This window comes from Rattus norvegicus, chromosome 13 (genome assembly GCF_036323735.1).
Source record: "Rattus norvegicus strain BN/NHsdMcwi chromosome 13, GRCr8, whole genome shotgun sequence".
NCBI classification, from domain to species: Eukaryota; Metazoa; Chordata; class Mammalia; order Rodentia; family Muridae; genus Rattus; species Rattus norvegicus.
This window is the reverse complement of record NC_086031.1, coordinates 30987472-31014147: the sequence shown is the minus strand read 5'-3', so window position 1 is coordinate 31014147 and position 26676 is coordinate 30987472.

Here is a 26676-nt window from a genome sequence, read left to right as displayed (position 1 = left end):
ACTCCACTTATTACTACTGCGGCCTATTGGGAACTAACCGAATTCACCATGTTACTCAGATTCGACAAACCAAATTTTGATAAATCTTTAGAAGTACGCATATTACAAGAGCCTGCTACTGGGAACTAACTGAATTCACAGAGAAACAGTGTTTCCGTTCCTTAAAACGTTGCTCTATCTTGAAAAACAAGCTTATTACATGCGAATCCTATTGGGAACCTACTGAATTCACCAAGTTACTTAGAGTCCGTTCCTTAAAATGTTGTTACATATTGAAAAGCACACTCATACAAGCATGTCCCATTGGGAACTCACTGAATTCGCCTAGATATTTTGATTCCATTCGTGAAAATTTTTCTATATCCCGAACAGTCCACTTATTACTACTGCGGCCTATTGAAAACTAACCGAATTCACCATGTTACTCAGATTCGGCACACCAAATTTTGATAAATCTTTAGAAGTACGCATATTACAAGAGCCTGCTACTGGGAACTAACTGAATTCACAGAGAAACAGTGTTTCCGTTCCTTAAAACGTTGCTCTATCTTGAATAACAAGCTTATTACATGCGAATCCTATTGGGAACCTACTGAATTCACCATGTTACTTAGAGTCCGTTCCTTAAAATGTTGTTACATATTGAAAAGCACACTCATACAAGCATGTCCCATTGGGAACTCACTGAATTCGCCTAGAAATTTTGATTCCATTCGTGAAAATTTTTCTGTATCCCGAACACTCCACTGATTACTACTGCGGCCTATTGGGAACTAACCGAATTCACCATGTTACTCAGATTCGGCACACCAAATTTTGATAAATCTTTAGAAGTACGCATATTACAAGAGCCTGCTACTGGGAACTAACTGAATTCACAGAGAAACAGCGTTTCCGTTCCTTAAAACGTTGCTCTATCTTGAATAACAAGCTTTTTACATGCGAATCCTATTGGGAACCTACTGAATTCACCATGTTACTTAGAGTCCGTTCCTTAAAATGTTGTTACATATTGAAAAGCACACTCATACAAGCATGTCCCATTGGGAATTCACTGAATTCGCCTAGAAATTTTGATTCCATTCGTGAAAATTTTTCTATATCCCGAACAGTCCACTTATTACTACTGCGGCCTATTGGGAACTAACCGAATTCACCATGTTACTCAGATTCGGCACACCAAATTTTGATAAATCTTTAGAAGTACGCATATTACAAGAGCCTGCTACTGGGAACTAACTGAATTCACAGAGAAACAGTGTTTCCGTTCCTTAAAACGTTGCTCTATCTTGAATAACAAGCTTTTTACATGCGAATCCTATTGGGAACCTACTGAATTCACCATGTTACTTAGAGTCCGTTCCTTAAAATGTTGTTACATATTGAAAAGCACACTCATACAAGCATGTCCCATTGGGAACTCACTGAATTCGCCTAGAAATTTTGATTCCATTCGTGAAAATTTTTCTGTATCCCGAACACTCCACTTATTACTACTGCGGCCTATTGGGAACTAACCGAATTCACCATGTTACTCAGATTCGGCAAACAAAATTTTGATAAATCTTTCGAAGTACGCATATTACAAGAGCCTGCTACTGGGAACTAACTGAATTCACAGAGAAACAGTGTTTCCGTTCCTTAAAACGTTGCTCTATCTTGAATAACAAGCTTTTTACATGCGAATCCTATTGGGAACCTACTGAATTCACCATGTTACTTAGAGTCCGATCCTTAAAATGTTGTTACATATTGAAAAGCACACTCATACAAGCATGTCCCATTGGGAATTCACTGAATTCGCCTAGAAATTTTGATTCCATTCGTGAAAATTTTTCTATATCCCGAACAGTCCACTTATTACTACTGCGGCCTATTGGGAACTAACCGATTTCACCATGTTACTCAGATTCGGCACACCAAATTTTGATAAATCTTTAGAAGTACGCATATTACAAGAGCCTGCTACTGGGAACTAACTGAATTCACAGAGATACAGTGTTTCCGTTCCTTAAAACGTTGCTCTATCTTGAATAACAAGCTTTTTACATGCGAATCCTATTGGGAACCTACTGAATTCACCATGTTACTTAGAGTCCGTCCTTAAAATGTTGTTACATATTGAAAAGCACACTCATACAAGCATGTCCCATTGGGAACTCACTGAATTCGCCTAGAAATTTTGATTCCATTCGTGAAAATTTTTCTGTATCCCGAACACTCCACTTATTACTACTGCGGCCTATTGGGAACTAACCGAATTCACCATGTTACTCAGATTCGACAAACCAAATTTTGATAAATCTTTAGAAGTACGCATATTACAAGAGCCTGCTACTGGGAACTAACTGAATTCACAGAGAAACAGTGTTTCCGTTCCTTAAAACGTTGCTCTATCTTGAAAAACAAGCTTATTACATGCGAATCCTATTGGGAACCTACTGAATTCACCAAGTTACTTAGAGTCCGTTCCTTAAAATGTTGTTACATATTGAAAAGCACACTCATACAAGCATGTCCCATTGGGAACTCACTGAATTCGCCTAGATATTTTGATTCCATTCGTGAAAATTTTTCTATATCCCGAACAGTCCACTTATTACTACTGCGGCCTATTGAAAACTAACCGAATTCACCATGTTACTCAGATTCGGCACACCAAATTTTGATAAATCTTTAGAAGTACGCATATTACAAGAGCCTGCTACTGGGAACTAACTGAATTCACAGAGAAACAGTGTTTCCGTTCCTTAAAACGTTGCTCTATCTTGAATAACAAGCTTATTACATGCGAATCCTATTGGGAACCTACTGAATTCACCATGTTACTTAGAGTCCGTTCCTTAAAATGTTGTTACATATTGAAAAGCACACTCATACAAGCATGTCCCATTGGGAACTCACTGAATTCGCCTAGAAATTTTGATTCCATTCGTGAAAATTTTTCTGTATCCCGAACACTCCACTGATTACTACTGCGGCCTATTGGGAACTAACCGAATTCACCATGTTACTCAGATTCGGCACACCAAATTTTGATAAATCTTTAGAAGTACGCATATTACAAGAGCCTGCTACTGGGAACTAACTGAATTCACAGAGAAACAGCGTTTCCGTTCCTTAAAACGTTGCTCTATCTTGAATAACAAGCTTTTTACATGCGAATCCTATTGGGAACCTACTGAATTCACCATGTTACTTAGAGTCCGTTCCTTAAAATGTTGTTACATATTGAAAAGCACACTCATACAAGCATGTCCCATTGGGAATTCACTGAATTCGCCTAGAAATTTTGATTCCATTCGTGAAAATTTTTCTATATCCCGAACAGTCCACTTATTACTACTGCGGCCTATTGGGAACTAACCGAATTCACCATGTTACTCAGATTCGGCACACCAAATTTTGATAAATCTTTAGAAGTACGCATATTACAAGAGCCTGCTACTGGGAACTAACTGAATTCACAGAGAAACAGTGTTTCCGTTCCTTAAAACGTTGCTCTATCTTGAATAACAAGCTTTTTACATGCGAATCCTATTGGGAACCTACTGAATTCACCATGTTACTTAGAGTCCGTTCCTTAAAATGTTGTTACATATTGAAAAGCACACTCATACAAGCATGTCCCATTGGGAACTCACTGAATTCGCCTAGAAATTTTGATTCCATTCGTGAAAATTTTTCTGTATCCCGAACACTCCACTTATTACTACTGCGGCCTATTGGGAACTAACCGAATTCACCATGTTACTCAGATTCGGCAAACAAAATTTTGATAAATCTTTCGAAGTACGCATATTACAAGAGCCTGCTACTGGGAACTAACTGAATTCACAGAGAAACAGTGTTTCCGTTCCTTAAAACGTTGCTCTATCTTGAATAACAAGCTTTTTACATGCGAATCCTATTGGGAACCTACTGAATTCACCATGTTACTTAGAGTCCGTTCCTTAAAATGTTGTTACATATTGAAAAGCACACTCATACAAGCATGTCCCATTGGGAATTCACTGAATTCGCCTAGAAATTTTGATTCCATTCGTGAAAATTTTTCTATATCCCGAACAGTCCACTTATTACTACTGCGGCCTATTGGGAACTAACCGATTTCACCATGTTACTCAGATTCGGCACACCAAATTTTGATAAATCTTTAGAAGTACGCATATTACAAGAGCCTGCTACTGGGAACTAACTGAATTCACAGAGATACAGTGTTTCCGTTCCTTAAAACGTTGCTCTATCTTGAATAACAAGCTTTTTACATGCGAATCCTATTGGGAACCTAGTGAATTCACCATGTTACTTAGAGTCCGTTCCTTAAAATGTTGTTACATATTGAAAAGCACACTCATACAAGCATGTCCCATTGGGAACTCACTGAATTCGCCTAGAAATTTTGATTCCATTCGTGAAAATTTTTCTATATCCCGAACACTCCACTTATTACTACTGCGGCCTATTGGGAACTAACCGAATTCACCATGTTACTCAGATTCAGCACACCAAATTTTGATAAATCTTTAGAAGTACGCATATTACAAGAGCCTGCTACTGGGAACTAACTGAATTCACAGAGAAACAGTGTTTCCGTTCCTTAAAACGTTGCTCTATCTTTAATAACAAGCTTTTTACATGCGAATCCTATTGGGAACCTACTGAATTCACCATGTTACTTAGAGTCCGTTCCTCAAAATGTTGTTACATATTGAAAAGCACACTCATACAAGCATGTCCCATTGGGAACTCACTGAATTCGCCTAGAAATTTTGATTCCATTCGTGAAAATTTTTCTGTATCCCGAACACTCCACTTATTACTACTGCGGCCTATTGGGAACTAACCGAATTCACCATGTTACTCAGATTCGACAAACCAAATTTTGATAAATCTTTAGAAGTACGCATATTACAAGAGCCTGCTACTGGGAACTAACTGAATTCACAGAGAAACAGTGTTTCCGTTCCTTAAAACGTTGCTCTATCTTGAATAACAAGCTTTTTACATGCGAATCCTATTGGGAACCTACTGAATTCACCATGTTACTTAGAGTCCGTTCCTTAAAATGTTGTTATATATTGAAAAGCACACTCATACAAGCATGTCCCATTGGGAACTCACTGAATTCGCCTAGAAATTTTGATTCCATTCGTGAAAATTTTTCTGTATCCCGAACAGTCCACTTATTACTACTGCGGCCTATTGGGAACTAACCGAATTCACCATGTTACTCAGATTCGGCAAACCAAATTTTGATAAATCTTTAGAAGTACGCATATTACAAGAGCCTGCTACTGGGAACTAACTGAATTCACAGAGAAACAGTGTTTCCGTTCCTTAAAACGTTGCTCTATCTTGAATAACAAGCTTTTTACATGCGAATCCTATTGGGAACCTACTGAATTCACCATGTTACTTAGAGTCCGTTCCTTAAAATGTTGTTACATATTGAAAAGCACACTCATACAAGCATGTCCCATTGGGAATTCACTGAATTCGCCTAGAAATTTTGATTCCATTCGTGAAAATTTTTCTATATCCCGAACAGTCCACTTATTACTACTGCGCCCTATTGGGAACTAACCGATTTCACCATGTTACTCAGATTCGGCACACCAAATTTTGATAAATCTTTAGAAGTACGCATATTACAAGAGCCTGCTACTGGGAACTAACTGAATTCACAGAGATACAGTGTTTCCGTTCCTTAAAACGTTGCTCTATCTTTAATAACAAGCTTTTTACATGCGAATCCTATTGGGAACCTACTGAATTCACCATGTTACTTAGAGTCCGTTCCTCAAAATGTTGTTACATATTGAAAAGCACACTCATACAAGCATGTCCCATTGGGAACTCACTGAATTCGCCTAGAAATTTTGATTCCATTCGTGAAAATTTTTCTGTATCCCGAACACTCCACTTATTACTACTGCGGCCTATTGGGAACTAACCGAATTCACCATGTTACTCAGATTCGACAAACCAAATTTTGATAAATCTTTAGAAGTACGCATATTACAAGAGCCTGCTACTGGGAACTAACTGAATTCACAGAGAAACAGTGTTTCCGTTCCTTAAAACGTTGCTCTATCTTGAAAAACAAGCTTATTACATGCGAATCCTATTGGGAACCTACTGAATTCACCAAGTTACTTAGAGTCCGTTCCTTAAAATGTTGTTACATATTGAAAAGCACACTCATACAAGCATGTCCCATTGGGAACTCACTGAATTCGCCTAGATATTTTGATTCCATTCGTGAAAATTTTTCTATATCCCGAACAGTCCACTTATTACTACTGCGGCCTATTGAAAACTAACCGAATTCACCATGTTACTCAGATTCGGCACACCAAATTTTGATAAATCTTTAGAAGTACGCATATTACAAGAGCCTGCTACTGGGAACTAACTGAATTCACAGAGAAACAGTGTTTCCGTTCCTTAAAACGTTGCTCTATCTTGAATAACAAGCTTATTACATGCGAATCCTATTGGGAACCTACTGAATTCACCATGTTACTTAGAGTCCGTTCCTTAAAATGTTGTTACATATTGAAAAGCACACTCATACAAGCATGTCCCATTGGGAACTCACTGAATTCGCCTAGAAATTTTGATTCCATTCGTGAAAATTTTTCTGTATCCCGAACACTCCACTTATTACTACTGCGGCCTATTGGGAACTAACCGAATTCACCATGTTACTCAGATTCGGCAAACAAAATTTTGATAAATCTTTCGAAGTACGCATATTACAAGAGCCTGCTACTGGGAACTAACTGAATTCACAGAGAAACAGTGTTTCCGTTCCTTAAAACGTTGCTCTATCTTGAATAACAAGCTTTTTACATGCGAATCCTATTGGGAACCTACTGAATTCACCATGTTACTTAGAGTCCGTTCCTTAAAATGTTGTTACATATTGAAAAGCACACTCATACAAGCATGTCCCATTGGGAATTCACTGAATTCGCCTAGAAATTTTGATTCCATTCGTGAAAATTTTTCTATATCCCGAACAGTCCACTTATTACTACTGCGGCCTATTGGGAACTAACCGATTTCACCATGTTACTCAGATTCGGCACACCAAATTTTGATAAATCTTTAGAAGTACGCATATTACAAGAGCCTGCTACTGGGAACTAACTGAATTCACAGAGAAACAGTGTTTCCGTTCCTTAAAACGTTGCTCTATCTTGAATAACAAGCTTTTTACATGCGAATCCTATTGGGAACCTACTGAATTCACCATGTTACTTAGAGTCCGTTCCTTAAAATGTTGTTACATATTGAAAAGCACACTCATACAAGCATGTCCCATTGGGAACTCACTGAATTCTCCTAGAAATTTTGATTCCATTCATGAAAATTTTACTGTATCCCGAACACTCCACTTATTACTACTGCGGCCTATTGGGAACTAACCGAATTCACCATGTTACTCAGATTCGGCAAACCAAATTTTGATAAATCTTTAGAAGTACGCATATTACAAGAGCCTGCTACTGGGAACTAACTGAATTCACAGAGAAACAGTGTTTCCGTTCCTTAAAACGTTGCTCTATCTTGAATAACAAGCTTTTTACATGCGAATCCTATTGGGAACCTACTGAATTCACCATGTTACTTAGAGTCCGTTCCTTAAAATGTTGTTACATATTGAAAAGCACACTCATACAAGCATGTCCCATTGGGAATTCACTGAATTCGCCTAGAAATTTTGATTCCATTCGTGAAAATTTTTCTATATCCCGAACAGTCCACTTATTACTACTGCGGCCTATTGGGAACTAACCGATTTCACCATGTTACTCAGATTCGGCACACCAAATTTTGATAAATCTTTAGAAGTACGCATATTACAAGAGCCTGCTACTGGGAACTAACTGAATTCACAGAGATACAGTGTTTCCGTTCCTTAAAACGTTGCTCTATCTTGAATAACAAGCTTTTTACATGCGAATCCTATTGGGAACCTAGTGAATTCACCATGTTACTTAGAGTCCGTTCCTTAAAATGTTGTTACATATTGAAAAGCACACTCATACAAGCATGTCCCATTGGGAACTCACTGAATTCGCCTAGAAATTTTGATTCCATTCGTGAAAATTTTTCTATATCCCGAACACTCCACTTATTACTACTGCGGCCTATTGGGAACTAACCGAATTCACCATGTTACTCAGATTCAGCACACCAAATTTTGATAAATCTTTAGAAGTACGCATATTACAAGAGCCTGCTACTGGGAACTAACTGAATTCACAGAGAAACAGTGTTTCCGTTCCTTAAAACGTTGCTCTATCTTTAATAACAAGCTTTTTACATGCGAATCCTATTGGGAACCTACTGAATTCACCATGTTACTTAGAGTCCGTTCCTCAAAATGTTGTTACATATTGAAAAGCACACTCATACAAGCATGTCCCATTGGGAACTCACTGAATTCGCCTAGAAATTTTGATTCCATTCGTGAAAATTTTTCTGTATCCCGAACACTCCACTTATTACTACTGCGGCCTATTGGGAACTAACCGAATTCACCATGTTACTCAGATTCGACAAACCAAATTTTGATAAATCTTTAGAAGTACGCATATTACAAGAGCCTGCTACTGGGAACTAACTGAATTCACAGAGAAACAGTGTTTCCGTTCCTTAAAACGTTGCTCTATCTTGAATAACAAGCTTTTTACATGCGAATCCTATTGGGAACCTACTGAATTCACCATGTTACTTAGAGTCCGTTCCTTAAAATGTTGTTATATATTGAAAAGCACACTCATACAAGCATGTCCCATTGGGAACTCACTGAATTCGCCTAGAAATTTTGATTCCATTCGTGAAAATTTTTCTGTATCCCGAACAGTCCACTTATTACTACTGCGGCCTATTGGGAACTAACCGAATTCACCATGTTACTCAGATTCGGCAAACCAAATTTTGATAAATCTTTAGAAGTACGCATATTACAAGAGCCTGCTACTGGGAACTAACTGAATTCACAGAGAAACAGTGTTTCCGTTCCTTAAAACGTTGCTCTATCTTGAATAACAAGCTTTTTACATGCGAATCCTATTGGGAACCTACTGAATTCACCATGTTACTTAGAGTCCGTTCCTTAAAATGTTGTTACATATTGAAAAGCACACTCATACAAGCATGTCCCATTGGGAATTCACTGAATTCGCCTAGAAATTTTGATTCCATTCGTGAAAATTTTTCTATATCCCGAACAGTCCACTTATTACTACTGCGGCCTATTGGGAACTAACCGATTTCACCATGTTACTCAGATTCGGCACACCAAATTTTGATAAATCTTTAGAAGTACGCATATTACAAGAGCCTGCTACTGGGAACTAACTGAATTCACAGAGATACAGTGTTTCCGTTCCTTAAAACGTTGCTCTATCTTTAATAACAAGCTTTTTACATGCGAATCCTATTGGGAACCTACTGAATTCACCATGTTACTTAGAGTCCGTTCCTCAAAATGTTGTTACATATTGAAAAGCACACTCATACAAGCATGTCCCATTGGGAACTCACTGAATTCGCCTAGAAATTTTGATTCCATTCGTGAAAATTTTTCTGTATCCCGAACACTCCACTTATTACTACTGCGGCCTATTGGGAACTAACCGAATTCACCATGTTACTCAGATTCGACAAACCAAATTTTGATAAATCTTTAGAAGTACGCATATTACAAGAGCCTGCTACTGGGAACTAACTGAATTCACAGAGAAACAGTGTTTCCGTTCCTTAAAACGTTGCTCTATCTTGAAAAACAAGCTTATTACATGCGAATCCTATTGGGAACCTACTGAATTCACCAAGTTACTTAGAGTCCGTTCCTTAAAATGTTGTTACATATTGAAAAGCACACTCATACAAGCATGTCCCATTGGGAACTCACTGAATTCGCCTAGATATTTTGATTCCATTCGTGAAAATTTTTCTATATCCCGAACAGTCCACTTATTACTACTGCGGCCTATTGAAAACTAACCGAATTCACCATGTTACTCAGATTCGGCACACCAAATTTTGATAAATCTTTAGAAGTACGCATATTACAAGAGCCTGCTACTGGGAACTAACTGAATTCACAGAGAAACAGTGTTTCCGTTCCTTAAAACGTTGCTCTATCTTGAATAACAAGCTTATTACATGCGAATCCTATTGGGAACCTACTGAATTCACCATGTTACTTAGAGTCCGTTCCTTAAAATGTTGTTACATATTGAAAAGCACACTCATACAAGCATGTCCCATTGGGAACTCACTGAATTCGCCTAGAAATTTTGATTCCATTCGTGAAAATTTTTCTGTATCCCGAACACTCCACTGATTACTACTGCGGCCTATTGGGAACTAACCGAATTCACCATGTTACTCAGATTCGGCACACCAAATTTTGATAAATCTTTAGAAGTACGCATATTACAAGAGCCTGCTACTGGGAACTAACTGAATTCACAGAGAAACAGCGTTTCCGTTCCTTAAAACGTTGCTCTATCTTGAATAACAAGCTTTTTACATGCGAATCCTATTGGGAACCTACTGAATTCACCATGTTACTTAGAGTCCGTTCCTTAAAATGTTGTTACATATTGAAAAGCACACTCATACAAGCATGTCCCATTGGGAATTCACTGAATTCGCCTAGAAATTTTGATTCCATTCGTGAAAATTTTTCTATATCCCGAACAGTCCACTTATTACTACTGCGGCCTATTGGGAACTAACCGAATTCACCATGTTACTCAGATTCGGCACACCAAATTTTGATAAATCTTTAGAAGTACGCATATTACAAGAGCCTGCTACTGGGAACTAACTGAATTCACAGAGAAACAGTGTTTCCGTTCCTTAAAACGTTGCTCTATCTTGAATAACAAGCTTTTTACATGCGAATCCTATTGGGAACCTACTGAATTCACCATGTTACTTAGAGTCCGTTCCTTAAAATGTTGTTACATATTGAAAAGCACACTCATACAAGCATGTCCCATTGGGAACTCACTGAATTCGCCTAGAAATTTTGATTCCATTCGTGAAAATTTTTCTGTATCCCGAACACTCCACTTATTACTACTGCGGCCTATTGGGAACTAACCGAATTCACCATGTTACTCAGATTCGGCAAACAAAATTTTGATAAATCTTTCGAAGTACGCATATTACAAGAGCCTGCTACTGGGAACTAACTGAATTCACAGAGAAACAGTGTTTCCGTTCCTTAAAACGTTGCTCTATCTTGAATAACAAGCTTTTTACATGCGAATCCTATTGGGAACCTACTGAATTCACCATGTTACTTAGAGTCCGATCCTTAAAATGTTGTTACATATTGAAAAGCACACTCATACAAGCATGTCCCATTGGGAATTCACTGAATTCGCCTAGAAATTTTGATTCCATTCGTGAAAATTTTTCTATATCCCGAACAGTCCACTTATTACTACTGCGGCCTATTGGGAACTAACCGATTTCACCATGTTACTCAGATTCGGCACACCAAATTTTGATAAATCTTTAGAAGTACGCATATTACAAGAGCCTGCTACTGGGAACTAACTGAATTCACAGAGATACAGTGTTTCCGTTCCTTAAAACGTTGCTCTATCTTGAATAACAAGCTTTTTACATGCGAATCCTATTGGGAACCTACTGAATTCACCATGTTACTTAGAGTCCGTCCTTAAAATGTTGTTACATATTGAAAAGCACACTCATACAAGCATGTCCCATTGGGAACTCACTGAATTCGCCTAGAAATTTTGATTCCATTCGTGAAAATTTTTCTGTATCCCGAACACTCCACTTATTACTACTGCGGCCTATTGGGAACTAACCGAATTCACCATGTTACTCAGATTCGACAAACCAAATTTTGATAAATCTTTAGAAGTACGCATATTACAAGAGCCTGCTACTGGGAACTAACTGAATTCACAGAGAAACAGTGTTTCCGTTCCTTAAAACGTTGCTCTATCTTGAAAAACAAGCTTATTACATGCGAATCCTATTGGGAACCTACTGAATTCACCAAGTTACTTAGAGTCCGTTCCTTAAAATGTTGTTACATATTGAAAAGCACACTCATACAAGCATGTCCCATTGGGAACTCACTGAATTCGCCTAGATATTTTGATTCCATTCGTGAAAATTTTTCTATATCCCGAACAGTCCACTTATTACTACTGCGGCCTATTGAAAACTAACCGAATTCACCATGTTACTCAGATTCGGCACACCAAATTTTGATAAATCTTTAGAAGTACGCATATTACAAGAGCCTGCTACTGGGAACTAACTGAATTCACAGAGAAACAGTGTTTCCGTTCCTTAAAACGTTGCTCTATCTTGAATAACAAGCTTATTACATGCGAATCCTATTGGGAACCTACTGAATTCACCATGTTACTTAGAGTCCGTTCCTTAAAATGTTGTTACATATTGAAAAGCACACTCATACAAGCATGTCCCATTGGGAACTCACTGAATTCGCCTAGAAATTTTGATTCCATTCGTGAAAATTTTTCTGTATCCCGAACACTCCACTGATTACTACTGCGGCCTATTGGGAACTAACCGAATTCACCATGTTACTCAGATTCGGCACACCAAATTTTGATAAATCTTTAGAAGTACGCATATTACAAGAGCCTGCTACTGGGAACTAACTGAATTCACAGAGAAACAGCGTTTCCGTTCCTTAAAACGTTGCTCTATCTTGAATAACAAGCTTTTTACATGCGAATCCTATTGGGAACCTACTGAATTCACCATGTTACTTAGAGTCCGTTCCTTAAAATGTTGTTACATATTGAAAAGCACACTCATACAAGCATGTCCCATTGGGAATTCACTGAATTCGCCTAGAAATTTTGATTCCATTCGTGAAAATTTTTCTATATCCCGAACAGTCCACTTATTACTACTGCGGCCTATTGGGAACTAACCGAATTCACCATGTTACTCAGATTCGGCACACCAAATTTTGATAAATCTTTAGAAGTACGCATATTACAAGAGCCTGCTACTGGGAACTAACTGAATTCACAGAGAAACAGTGTTTCCGTTCCTTAAAACGTTGCTCTATCTTGAATAACAAGCTTTTTACATGCGAATCCTATTGGGAACCTACTGAATTCACCATGTTACTTAGAGTCCGTTCCTTAAAATGTTGTTACATATTGAAAAGCACACTCATACAAGCATGTCCCATTGGGAACTCACTGAATTCGCCTAGAAATTTTGATTCCATTCGTGAAAATTTTTCTGTATCCCGAACACTCCACTTATTACTACTGCGGCCTATTGGGAACTAACCGAATTCACCATGTTACTCAGATTCGGCAAACAAAATTTTGATAAATCTTTCGAAGTACGCATATTACAAGAGCCTGCTACTGGGAACTAACTGAATTCACAGAGAAACAGTGTTTCCGTTCCTTAAAACGTTGCTCTATCTTGAATAACAAGCTTTTTACATGCGAATCCTATTGGGAACCTACTGAATTCACCATGTTACTTAGAGTCCGTTCCTTAAAATGTTGTTACATATTGAAAAGCACACTCATACAAGCATGTCCCATTGGGAATTCACTGAATTCGCCTAGAAATTTTGATTCCATTCGTGAAAATTTTTCTATATCCCGAACAGTCCACTTATTACTACTGCGGCCTATTGGGAACTAACCGATTTCACCATGTTACTCAGATTCGGCACACCAAATTTTGATAAATCTTTAGAAGTACGCATATTACAAGAGCCTGCTACTGGGAACTAACTGAATTCACAGAGAAACAGTGTTTCCGTTCCTTAAAACGTTGCTCTATCTTGAATAACAAGCTTTTTACATGCGAATCCTATTGGGAACCTACTGAATTCACCATGTTACTTAGAGTCCGTTCCTTAAAATGTTGTTACATATTGAAAAGCACACTCATACAAGCATGTCCCATTGGGAACTCACTGAATTCTCCTAGAAATTTTGATTCCATTCATGAAAATTTTACTGTATCCCGAACACTCCACTTATTACTACTGCGGCCTATTGGGAACTAACCGAATTCACCATGTTACTCAGATTCGGCAAACCAAATTTTGATAAATCTTTAGAAGTACGCATATTACAAGAGCCTGCTACTGGGAACTAACTGAATTCACAGAGAAACAGTGTTTCCGTTCCTTAAAACGTTGCTCTATCTTGAATAACAAGCTTTTTACATGCGAATCCTATTGGGAACCTACTGAATTCACCATGTTACTTAGAGTCCGTTCCTTAAAATGTTGTTACATATTGAAAAGCACACTCATACAAGCATGTCCCATTGGGAATTCACTGAATTCGCCTAGAAATTTTGATTCCATTCGTGAAAATTTTTCTATATCCCGAACAGTCCACTTATTACTACTGCGGCCTATTGGGAACTAACCGATTTCACCATGTTACTCAGATTCGGCACACCAAATTTTGATAAATCTTTAGAAGTACGCATATTACAAGAGCCTGCTACTGGGAACTAACTGAATTCACAGAGATACAGTGTTTCCGTTCCTTAAAACGTTGCTCTATCTTGAATAACAAGCTTTTTACATGCGAATCCTATTGGGAACCTAGTGAATTCACCATGTTACTTAGAGTCCGTTCCTTAAAATGTTGTTACATATTGAAAAGCACACTCATACAAGCATGTCCCATTGGGAACTCACTGAATTCGCCTAGAAATTTTGATTCCATTCGTGAAAATTTTTCTATATCCCGAACACTCCACTTATTACTACTGCGGCCTATTGGGAACTAACCGAATTCACCATGTTACTCAGATTCAGCACACCAAATTTTGATAAATCTTTAGAAGTACGCATATTACAAGAGCCTGCTACTGGGAACTAACTGAATTCACAGAGAAACAGTGTTTCCGTTCCTTAAAACGTTGCTCTATCTTTAATAACAAGCTTTTTACATGCGAATCCTATTGGGAACCTACTGAATTCACCATGTTACTTAGAGTCCGTTCCTCAAAATGTTGTTACATATTGAAAAGCACACTCATACAAGCATGTCCCATTGGGAACTCACTGAATTCGCCTAGAAATTTTGATTCCATTCGTGAAAATTTTTCTGTATCCCGAACACTCCACTTATTACTACTGCGGCCTATTGGGAACTAACCGAATTCACCATGTTACTCAGATTCGACAAACCAAATTTTGATAAATCTTTAGAAGTACGCATATTACAAGAGCCTGCTACTGGGAACTAACTGAATTCACAGAGAAACAGTGTTTCCGTTCCTTAAAACGTTGCTCTATTTTGAAAAACAAGCTTATTACATTCGAATCCTATTGGGAACCTACTGATTTCACCAAGTTACTTAGAGTCCGTTCCTTAAAATGTTGTTACATATTGAAAAGCACACTCATACAAGCATGTCCCATTGGGAACTCACTGAATTCGCCTAGATATTTTGATTCCATTCGTGAAAATTTTTCTATATCCCGAACAGTCCACTTATTACTACTGCGGCCTATTGGAAACTAACCGAATTCACCATGTTACTCAGATTCGGCACACCAAATTTTGATAAATCTTTAGAAGTACGCATATTACAAGAGCCTGCTACTGGGAACTAACTGAATTCACAGAGAAACAGTGTTTCCGTTCCTTAAAACGTTGCTCTATCTTGAATAACAAGCTTTTTACATGCGAATCCTATTGGGAACCTACTGAATTCACCATGTTACTTAGAGTCCGTTCCTTAAAATGTTGTTATATATTGAAAAGCACACTCATACAAGCATGTCCCATTGGGAACTCACTGAATTCGCCTAGAAATTTTGATTCCATTCGTGAAAATTTTTCTGTATCCCGAACACTCCACTTATTACTACTGCGGCCTATTGGGAACTAACCGATTTCACCATGTTACTCAGATTCGGCACACCAAATTTTGATAAATCTTTCGAAGTACGCATATTACAAGAGCCTGCTACTGGGAACTAACTGAATTCACAGAGAAACAGTGTTTCCGTTCCTTAAAACGTTGCTCTATCTTGAATAACAAGCTTTTTACATGCGAATCCTATTGGGAACCTACTGAATTCACCATGTTACTTAGAGTCCGTTCCTTAAAATGTTGTTACATATTGAAAAGCACACTCATACAAGCATGTCCCATTGGGAACTCACTGAATTCGCCTAGAAATTTTGATTCCATTCGTGAAAATTTTTCAGTATCCCGAACACTCCACTTATTACTACTGCGGCCTATTGGGAACTAACCGAATTCACCATGTTACTCAGATTCGGCACACCAAATTTTGATACATCTTTAGAAGTACGCATATTACAAGAGCCTGCTACTGGGAACTAACTGAGTTCACAGAGAAACAGTGTTTCCGTTCCTTAAAACGTTGCTCTATCTTGAATAACAAGCTTTTTTCATGCGAATCCTATTGGGAACCTACTGAATTCACCATGTTACTTAGAGTCCGTTCCTTAAAATGTTGTTACATATTGAAAAGCACACTCATACAAGCATGTCCCATTGGGAACTCACTGAATTCGCCTAGAAATTTTGATTCCATTCGTGAAAATTTTTCTGTATCCCGAACACTCCACTTATTACTACTGCGGCCTATTGGGAACTAACCGAATTCACCATGTTACTCAGATTCGGCACACCAAATTTTGATATATCTTTAGAAGTACGCATATTACAAGAGCCGGCTACTGGGAACTAACTGAATTCACAGAGAAACAGTGTCTCCGTTCCTTAAAACGTTGCTCTATCTTGAATAACAAGCTTTTTACATGCGAATCCTATTGGGAACCTACTGAATTCACCATGTTACTTAGAGTCCGTTCCTTAAAATGTTGTTACATATTGAAAAGCACACTCATACAAGCATGTCCCATTGGGAACTCACTGAATTCGCCTAGAAATTTTGATTCCATTCGTGAAAATTTTTCTGTATCCCGAACACTCCACTTATTACTACTGCGGCCTATTGGGAACTAACCGAATTCACCATGTTACTCAGATTCGGCAAACAAAATTTTGATAAATCTTTCGAAGTACGCATATTACAAGAGCCTGCTACTGGGAACTAACTGAATTCACAGAGAAACAGTGTTTCCGTTCCTTAAAACGTTGCTCTATCTTGAATAACAAGCTTTTTACATGCGAATCCTATTGGGAACCTACTGAATTCACCATGTTACTTAGAGTCCGTTCCTTAAAATGTTGTTACATATTGAAAAGCACACTCATACAAGCATGTCCCATTGGGAACTCACTGAATTCGCCTAGAAATTTTGATTCCATTCGTGAAAATTTTTGTGTATCCCGAACACTCCACTTATTACTACTGCAGCCTATTGGGAACTAACCGAATTCACCATGTTACTCAGATTCAGCACACCAAATTTTGATAAATCTTTAGAAGTACGCATATTACAAGAGCCTGCTACTGGGAACTAACTGAATTCACAGAGAAACAGTGTTTCCGTTCCTTAAAACGTTGCTCTATCTTGAATAACAAGCTTTTTACATGCGAATCCTATTGGGAACCTACTGAATTCACCATGTTACTTAGAGTCCGTTCCTTAAAATGTTGTTACATATTGAAAAGCACACTCATACAAGCATGTCCCATTGGGAACTCACTGAATTCGCCTAGAAATTTTGATTCCATTCGTGAAAATTTTTCTATATCCCGAACAGTCCACTTATTACTACTGCGGCCTATTGGGAACTAACCGAATTCACCATGTTACTCAGATTCGGCACACCAAATTTTGATAAATCTTTCGAAGTACGCATATTACAAGAGCCTGCTAGTGGGAACTAACTGAATTCACAGAGAATCAGTGTTTCCGTTCCTTAAAACGTTGCTCTATCTTGAATAACAAGCTTTTTACATGCGAATCCTATTGGGAACCTACTGAATTCACCATGTTACTTAGAGTCCGTTCCTTAAAATGTTGTTACATATTGAAAAGCACACTCATACAAGCATGTCCCATTGGGAATTCACTGAATTCGCCTAGAAATTTTGATTCCATTCGTGAAAATTTTTCTATATCCCGAACAGTCCACTTATTACTACTGCGGCCTATTGGGAACTAACCGAATTCACCATGTTACTCAGATTCGGCACACCAAATTTTGATAAATCTTTAGAAGTACGCATATTACAAGAGCCTGCTACTGGGAACTAACTGAATTCACAGAGAAACAGTGTTTCCGTTCCTTAAAACGTTGCTCTATCTTGAATAACAAGCTTTTTACATGCGAATCCTATTGGGAACCTACTGAATTCACCATGTTACTTAGAGTCCGTTCCTTAAAATGTTGTTACATATTGAAAAGCACACTCATACAAGCATGTCCCATTGGGAACTCACTGAATTCGCCTAGAAATTTTGATTCCATTCGTGAAAATTTTTCAGTATCCCGAACACTCCACTTATTACTACTGCGGCCTATTGGGAACTAACCGAATTCACCATGTTACTCAGATTCGGCACACCAAATTTTGATACATCTTTAGAAGTACGCATATTACAAGAGCCTGCTACTGGGAACTAACTGAGTTCACAGAGAAACAGTGTTTCCGTTCCTTAAAACGTTGCTCTATCTTGAATAACAAGCTTTTTTCATGCGAATCCTATTGGGAACCTACTGAATTCACCATGTTACTTAGAGTCCGTTCCTTAAAATGTTGTTACATATTGAAAAGCACACTCATACAAGCATGTCCCATTGGGAACTCACTGAATTCGCCTAGAAATTTTGATTCCATTCGTGAAAATTTTTCTGTATCCCGAACACTCCACTTATTACTACTGCGGCCTATTGGGAACTAACCGAATTCACCATGTTACTCAGATTCGGCACACCAAATTTTGATATATCTTTAGAAGTACGCATATTACAAGAGCCGGCTACTGGGAACTAACTGAATTCACAGAGAAACAGTGTCTCCGTTCCTTAAAACGTTGCTCTATCTTGAATAACAAGCTTTTTACATGCGAATCCTATTGGGAACCTACTGAATTCACCATGTTACTTAGAGTCCGTTCCTTAAAATGTTGTTACATATTGAAAAGCACACTCATACAAGCATGTCCCATTGGGAACTCACTGAATTCGCCTAGAAATTTTGATTCCATTCGTGAAAATTTTTCTGTATCCCGAACACTCCACTTATTACTACTGCGGCCTATTGGGAACTAACCGAATTCACCATGTTACTCAGATTCGGCAAACAAAATTTTGATAAATCTTTCGAAGTACGCATATTACAAGAGCCTGCTACTGGGAACTAACTGAATTCACAGAGAAACAGTGTTTCCGTTCCTTAAAACGTTGCTCTATCTTGAATAACAAGCTTTTTACATGCGAATCCTATTGGGAACCTACTGAATTCACCATGTTACTTAGAGTCCGTTCCTTAAAATGTTGTTACATATTGAAAAGCACACTCATACAAGCATGTCCCATTGGGAATTCACTGAATTCGCCTAGAAATTTTGATTCCATTCGTGAAAATTTTTCTATATCCCGAACAGTCCACTTATTACTACTGCGGCCTATTGGGAACTAACCGATTTCACCATGTTACTCAGATTCGGCACACCAAATTTTGATAAATCTTTAGAAGTACGCATATTACAAGAGCCTGCTACTGGGAACTAACTGAATTCACAGAGAAACAGTGTTTCCGTTCCTTAAAACGTTGCTCTATCTTGAATAACAAGCTTTTTACATGCGAATCCTATTGGGAACCTACTGAATTCACCATGTTACTTAGAGTCCGTTCCTTAAAATGTTGTTACATATTGAAAAGCACACTCATACAAGCATGTCCCATTGGGAACTCACTGAATTCTCCTAGAAATTTTGATTCCATTCATGAAAATTTTACTGTATCCCGAACACTCCACTTATTACTACTGCGGCCTATTGGGAACTAACCGAATTCACCATGTTACTCAGATTCGGCAAACCAAATTTTGATAAATCTTTAGAAGTACGCATATTACAAGAGCCTGCTACTGGGAACTAACTGAATTCACAGAGAAACAGTGTTTCCGTTCCTTAAAACGTTGCTCTATCTTGAATAACAAGCTTTTTACATGCGAATCCTATTGGGAACCTACTGAATTCACCATGTTACTTAGAGTCCGTTCCTTAAAATGTTGTTACATATTGAAAAGCACACTCATACAAGCATGTCCCATTGGGAATTCACTGAATTCGCCTAGAAATTTTGATTCCATTCGTGAAAATTTTTCTATATCCCGAACAGTCCACTTATTACTACTGCGGCCTATTGGGAACTAACCGATTTCACCATGTTACTCAGATTCGGCACACCAAATTTTGATAAATCTTTAGAAGTACGCATATTACAAGAGCCTGCTACTGGGAACTAACTGAATTCACAGAGATACAGTGTTTCCGTTCCTTAAAACGTTGCTCTATCTTGAATAACAAGCTTTTTACATGCGAATCCTATTGGGAACCTAGTGAATTCACCATGTTACTTAGAGTCCGTTCCTTAAAATGTTGTTACATATTGAAAAGCACACTCATACAAGCATGTCCCATTGGGAACTCACTGAATTCGCCTAGAAATTTTGATTCCATTCGTGAAAATTTTTCTATATCCCGAACACTCCACTTATTACTACTGCGGCCTATTGGGAACTAACCGAATTCACCATGTTACTCAGATTCAGCACACCAAATTTTGATAAATCTTTAGAAGTACGCATATTACAAGAGCCTGCTACTGGGAACTAACTGAATTCACAGAGAAACAGTGTTTCCGTTCCTTAAAACGTTGCTCTATCTTTAATAACAAGCTTTTTACATGCGAATACTATTGGGAACCTACTGAATTCACCATGTTACTTAGAGTCCGTTCCTCAAAATGTTGTTACATATTGAAAAGCACACTCATACAAGCATGTCCCATTGGGAACTCACTGAATTCGCCTAGAAATTTTGATTCCATTCGTGAAAATTTTTCTGTATCCCGAACACTCCACTTATTACTACTGCGGCCTATTGGGAACTAACCGAATTCACCATGTTACTCAGATTCGACAAACCAAATTTTGATACATCTTTAGAAGTACGCATATTACAAGAGCCGGCTACTGGGAACTAACTGAATTCACAGAGAAACAGTGTTTCCGTTCCTTAAAACGTTGCTCTATCTTGAATAACAAGCTTTTTACATGCGAATCCTATTGGGAACCTACTGAATTCACCATGTTACTTAGAGTCCGTTCCTCAAAATGTTGTTACATATTGAAAAGCACACTCATACAAGCATGTCCCATTGGGAACTCACTGAATTCGCCTAGAAATTTTGATTCCATTCGTGAAAATTTTTCTGTATCCCGAACACTCCACTTATTACTACTGCGGCCTATTGGGAACTAACCGAATTCACCATGTTACTCAGATTCGACAAACCAAATTTTGATAAATCTTTAGAAGTACGCATATTACAAGAGCCTGCTACTGGGAACTAACTGAATTCACAGAGAAACAGTGTTTCCGTTCCTTAAAACGTTGCTCTATCTTGAAAAACAAGCTTATTACATGCGAATCCTATTGGGAACCTACTGAATTCACCAAGTTACTTAGAGTCCGTTCCTTAAAATGTTGTTACATATTGAAAAGCACACTCATACAAGCATGTCCCATTGGGAACTCACTGAATTTGCCTAGATATTTTGATTCCATTCGTGAAAATTTTTCTATATCCCGAACAGTCCACTTATTACTACTGCGGCCTATTGAAAACTAACCGAATTCACCATGTTACTCAGATTCGGCACACCAAATTTTGATAAATCTTTAGAAGTACGCATATTACAAGAGCCTGCTACTGGGAACTAACTGAATTCACAGAGAAACAGTGTTTCCGTTCCTTAAAACGTTGCTCTATCTTGAATAACAAGCTTATTACATGCGAATCCTATTGGGAACCTACTGAATTCACCATGTTACTTAGAGTCCGTTCCTTAAAATGTTGTTACATATTGAAAAGCACACTCATACAAGCATGTCCCATTGGGAACTCACTGAATTCGCCTAGAAATTTTAATTCCATTCGTGAAAATTTTTCTGTATCCCGAACACTCCACTTATTACTACTGCAGCCTATTGGGAACTAACCGAATTCACCATGTTACTCAGATTCGGCACACCAAATTTTGATAAATCTTTAGAAGTACGCATATTACAAGAGCCTGCTACTGGGAACTAACTGAATTCACAGAGAAACAGTGTTTCCGTTCCTTAAAACGTTGCTCTATCTTGAATAACAAGCTTTTTACATGCGAATCCTATTGGGAACCTACTGAATTCACCATGTTACTTAGAGTCCGTTCCTTAAAATGTTGTTACATATTGAAAAGCACACTCATACAAGCATGTCCCATTGGGAACTCACTGAATTCGCCTAGAAATTTTGATTCCATTCGTGAAAATTTTTCTATATCCCGAACAGTCCACTTATTACTACTGCGGCCTATTGGGAACTAACCGAATTCACCATGTTACTCAGATTCGGCACACCAAATTTTGATAAATCTTTCGAAGTACGCATATTACAAGAGCCTGCTAGTGGGAACTAACTGAATTCACAGAGAATCAGTGTTTCCGTTCCTTAAAACGTTGCTCTATCTTGAATAACAAGCTTTTTACATGCGAATCCTATTGGGAACCTACTGAATTCACCATGTTACTTAGAGTCCGTTCCTTAAAATGTTGTTACATATTGAAAAGCACACTCATACAAGCATGTCCCATTGGGAATTCACTGAATTCGCCTAGAAATTTTGATTCCATTCGTGAAAATTTTTCTATATCCCGAACAGTCCACTTATTACTACTGCGGCCTATTGGGAACTAACCGAATTCACCATGTTACTCAGATTCGGCACACCAAATTTTGATAAATCTTTAGAAGTACGCATATTACAAGAGCCTGCTACTGGGAACTAACTGAATTCACAGAGAAACAGTGTTTCCGTTCCTTAAAACGTTGCTCTATCTTGAATAACAAGCTTTTTACATGCGAATCCTATTGGGAACCTACTGAATTCACCATGTTACTTAGAGTCCGTTCCTTAAAATGTTGTTACATATTGAAAAGCACACTCATACAAGCATGTCCCATTGGGAACTCACTGAATTCGCCTAGAAATTTTGATTCCATTCGTGAAAATTTTTCAGTATCCCGAACACTCCACTTATTACTACTGCGGCCTATTGGGAACTAACCGAATTCACCATGTTACTCAGATTCGGCACACCAAATTTTGATACATCTTTAGAAGTACGCATATTACAAGAGCCTGCTACTGGGAACTAACTGAGTTCACAGAGAAACAGTGTTTCCGTTCCTTAAAACGTTGCTCTATCTTGAATAACAAGCTTTTTTCATGCGAATCCTATTGGGAACCTACTGAATTCACCATGTTACTTAGAGTCCGTTCCTTAAAATGTTGTTACATATTGAAAAGCACACTCATACAAGCATGTCCCATTGGGAACTCACTGAATTCGCCTAGAAATTTTGATTCCATTCGTGAAAATTTTTCTGTATCCCGAACACTCCACTTATTACTACTGCGGCCTATTGGGAACTAACCGAATTCACCATGTTACTCAGATTCGGCACACCAAATTTTGATATATCTTTAGAAGTACGCATATTACAAGAGCCTGCTACTGGGAACTAACTGAATTCACAGAGAAACAGTGTTTCCGTTCCTTAAAACGTTGCTCTATCTTGAATAACAAGCTTTTTACATGCGAATCCTATTGGGAACCTACTGAATTCACCATGTTACTTAGAGTCCGTTCCTCAAAATGTTGTTACATATTGAAAAGCACACTCATACAAGCATGTCCCATTGGGAACTCACTGAATTCGCCTAGAAATTTTGATTCCATTCGTGAAAATTTTTCTGTATCCCGAACACTCCACTTATTACTACTGCGGCCTATTGGGAACTAACCGAATTCACCATGTTACTCAGATTCGACAAACCAAATTTTGATAAATCTTTAGAAGTACGCATATTACAAGAGCCTGCTACTGGGAACTAACTGAATTCACAGAGAAACAGTGTTTCCGTTCCTTAAAACGTTGCTCTATCTTGAAAAACAAGCTTATTACATGCGAATCCTATTGGGAACCTACTGAATTCACCAAGTTACTTAGAGTCCGTTCCTTAAAATGTTGTTACATATTGAAAAGCACACTCATACAAGCATGTCCCATTGGGAACTCACTGAATTTGCCTAGATATTTTGATTCCATTCGTGAAAATTTTTCTATATCCCGAACAGTCCACTTATTACTACTGCGGCCTATTGGGAACTAACCGAATTCACCATGTTACTCAGATTCGGCACACCAAATTTTGATAAATCTTTAGAAGTACGCATATTACAAGAGCCTGCTACTGGGAACTAACTGAATTCACAGAGAAACAGTGTTTCCGTTCCTTAAAACGTTGCTCTATCTTGAATAACAAGCTTATTACATGCGAATCCTATTGGGAACCTACTGAATTCACCATGTTACTTAGAGTCCGTTCCTTAAAATGTTGTTACATATTGAAAAGCACACTCATACAAGCATGTCCCATTGGGAACTCACTGAATTCGCCTAGAAATTTTGATTCCATTCGTGAAAATTTTTCTGTATCCCGAACACTCCACTTATTACTACTGCAGCCTATTGGGAACTAACCGAATTCACCATGTTACTCAGATTCGGCACACCAAATTTTGATAAATCTTTAGAAGTACGCATATTACAAGAGCCTGCTACTGGGAACTAACTGAATTCACAGAGAAACAGCGTTTCCGTTCCTTAAAACGTTGCTCTATCTTGAATAACAAGCTTTTTACATGCGAATCCTATTGGGAACCTACTGAATTCACCATGTTACTTAGAGTCCGTTCCTTAAAATGTTGTTACATATTGAAAAGCACACTCATACAAGCATGTCCCATTGGGAATTCACTGAATTCGCCTAGAAATTTTGATTCCATTCGTGAAAATTTTTCTATATCCCGAACAGTCCACTTATTACTACTGCGGCCTATTGGGAACTAACCGAATTCACCATGTTACTCAGATTCGGCACACCAAATTTTGATAAATCTTTAGAAGTACGCATATTACAAGAGCCTGCTACTGGGAACTAACTGAATTCACAGAGAAACAGTGTTTCCGTTCCTTAAAACGTTGCTCTATCTTGAATAACAAGCTTTTTACATGCGAATCCTATTGGGAACCTACTGAATTCACCATGTTACTTAGAGTCCGTTCCTTAAAATGTTGTTACATATTGAAAAGCACACTCATACAAGCATGTCCCATTGGGAACTCACTGAATTCGCCTAGAAATTTTGATTCCATTCGTGAAAATTTTTCTGTATCCCGAACACTCCACTTATTACTACTGCGGCCTATTGGGAACTAACCGAATTCACCATGTTACTCAGATTCGGCAAACCAAATTTTGATAAATCTTTAGAAGTACGCATATTACAAGAGCCTGCTACTGGGAACTAACTGAATTCACAGAGAAACAGTGTTTCCGTTCCTTAAAACGTTGCTCTATCTTGAATAACAAGCTTTTTACATGCGAATCCTATTGGGAACCTACTGAATTCACCATGTTACTTAGAGTCCGTTCCTTAAAATGTTGTTACATATTGAAAAGCACACTCATACAAGCATGTCCCATTGGGAATTCACTGAATTCGCCTAGAAATTTTGATTCCATTCGTGAAAATTTTTCTATATCCCGAACAGTCCACTTATTACTACTGCGGCCTATTGGGAACTAACCGATTTCACCATGTTACTCAGATTCGGCACACCAAATTTTGATAAATCTTTAGAAGTACGCATATTACAAGAGCCTGCTACTGGGAACTAACTGAATTCACAGAGATACAGTGTTTCTGTTCCTTAAAACTTTGCTCTATCTTGAATAACAAGCTTTTTACATGCGAATCCTATTGGGAACCTACTGAATTCACCATGTTACTTAGAGTCCGTTCCTTAAAATGTTGTTACATATTGAAAAGCACACTCATACAAGCATGTCCCATTGGGAACTCACTGAATTCGCCTAGAAATTTTGATTCCATTCGTGAAAATTTTTCTATATCCCGAACAGTCCACTTATTACTACTGCGGCCTATTGGGAACTAACCGAATTCACCATGTTTCTCAGATTCGGCACACCAAATTTTGATAAATCTTTAGAAGTACGCATATTACAAGAGCCTGCTACTGGGAACTAACTGAATTCACAGAGAAACAATGTTTCCGTTCCTTAAAACGTTGCTGTATCTTGAATAACAAGCTTTTTACATGCGAATCCTATTGGGAACCTACTGAATTCACCATTTTACTTAGAGTCCGTTCCTCAAAATGTTGTTACATATTGAAAAGCACACTCATACAAGCATGTCCCATTGGGAACTCACTGAATTCGCCTAGAAATTTTGATTCCATTCGTGAAAATTTTTCTGTATCCCGAACAGTCCACTTATTACTACTGCGGCCTATTGGGAACTAAC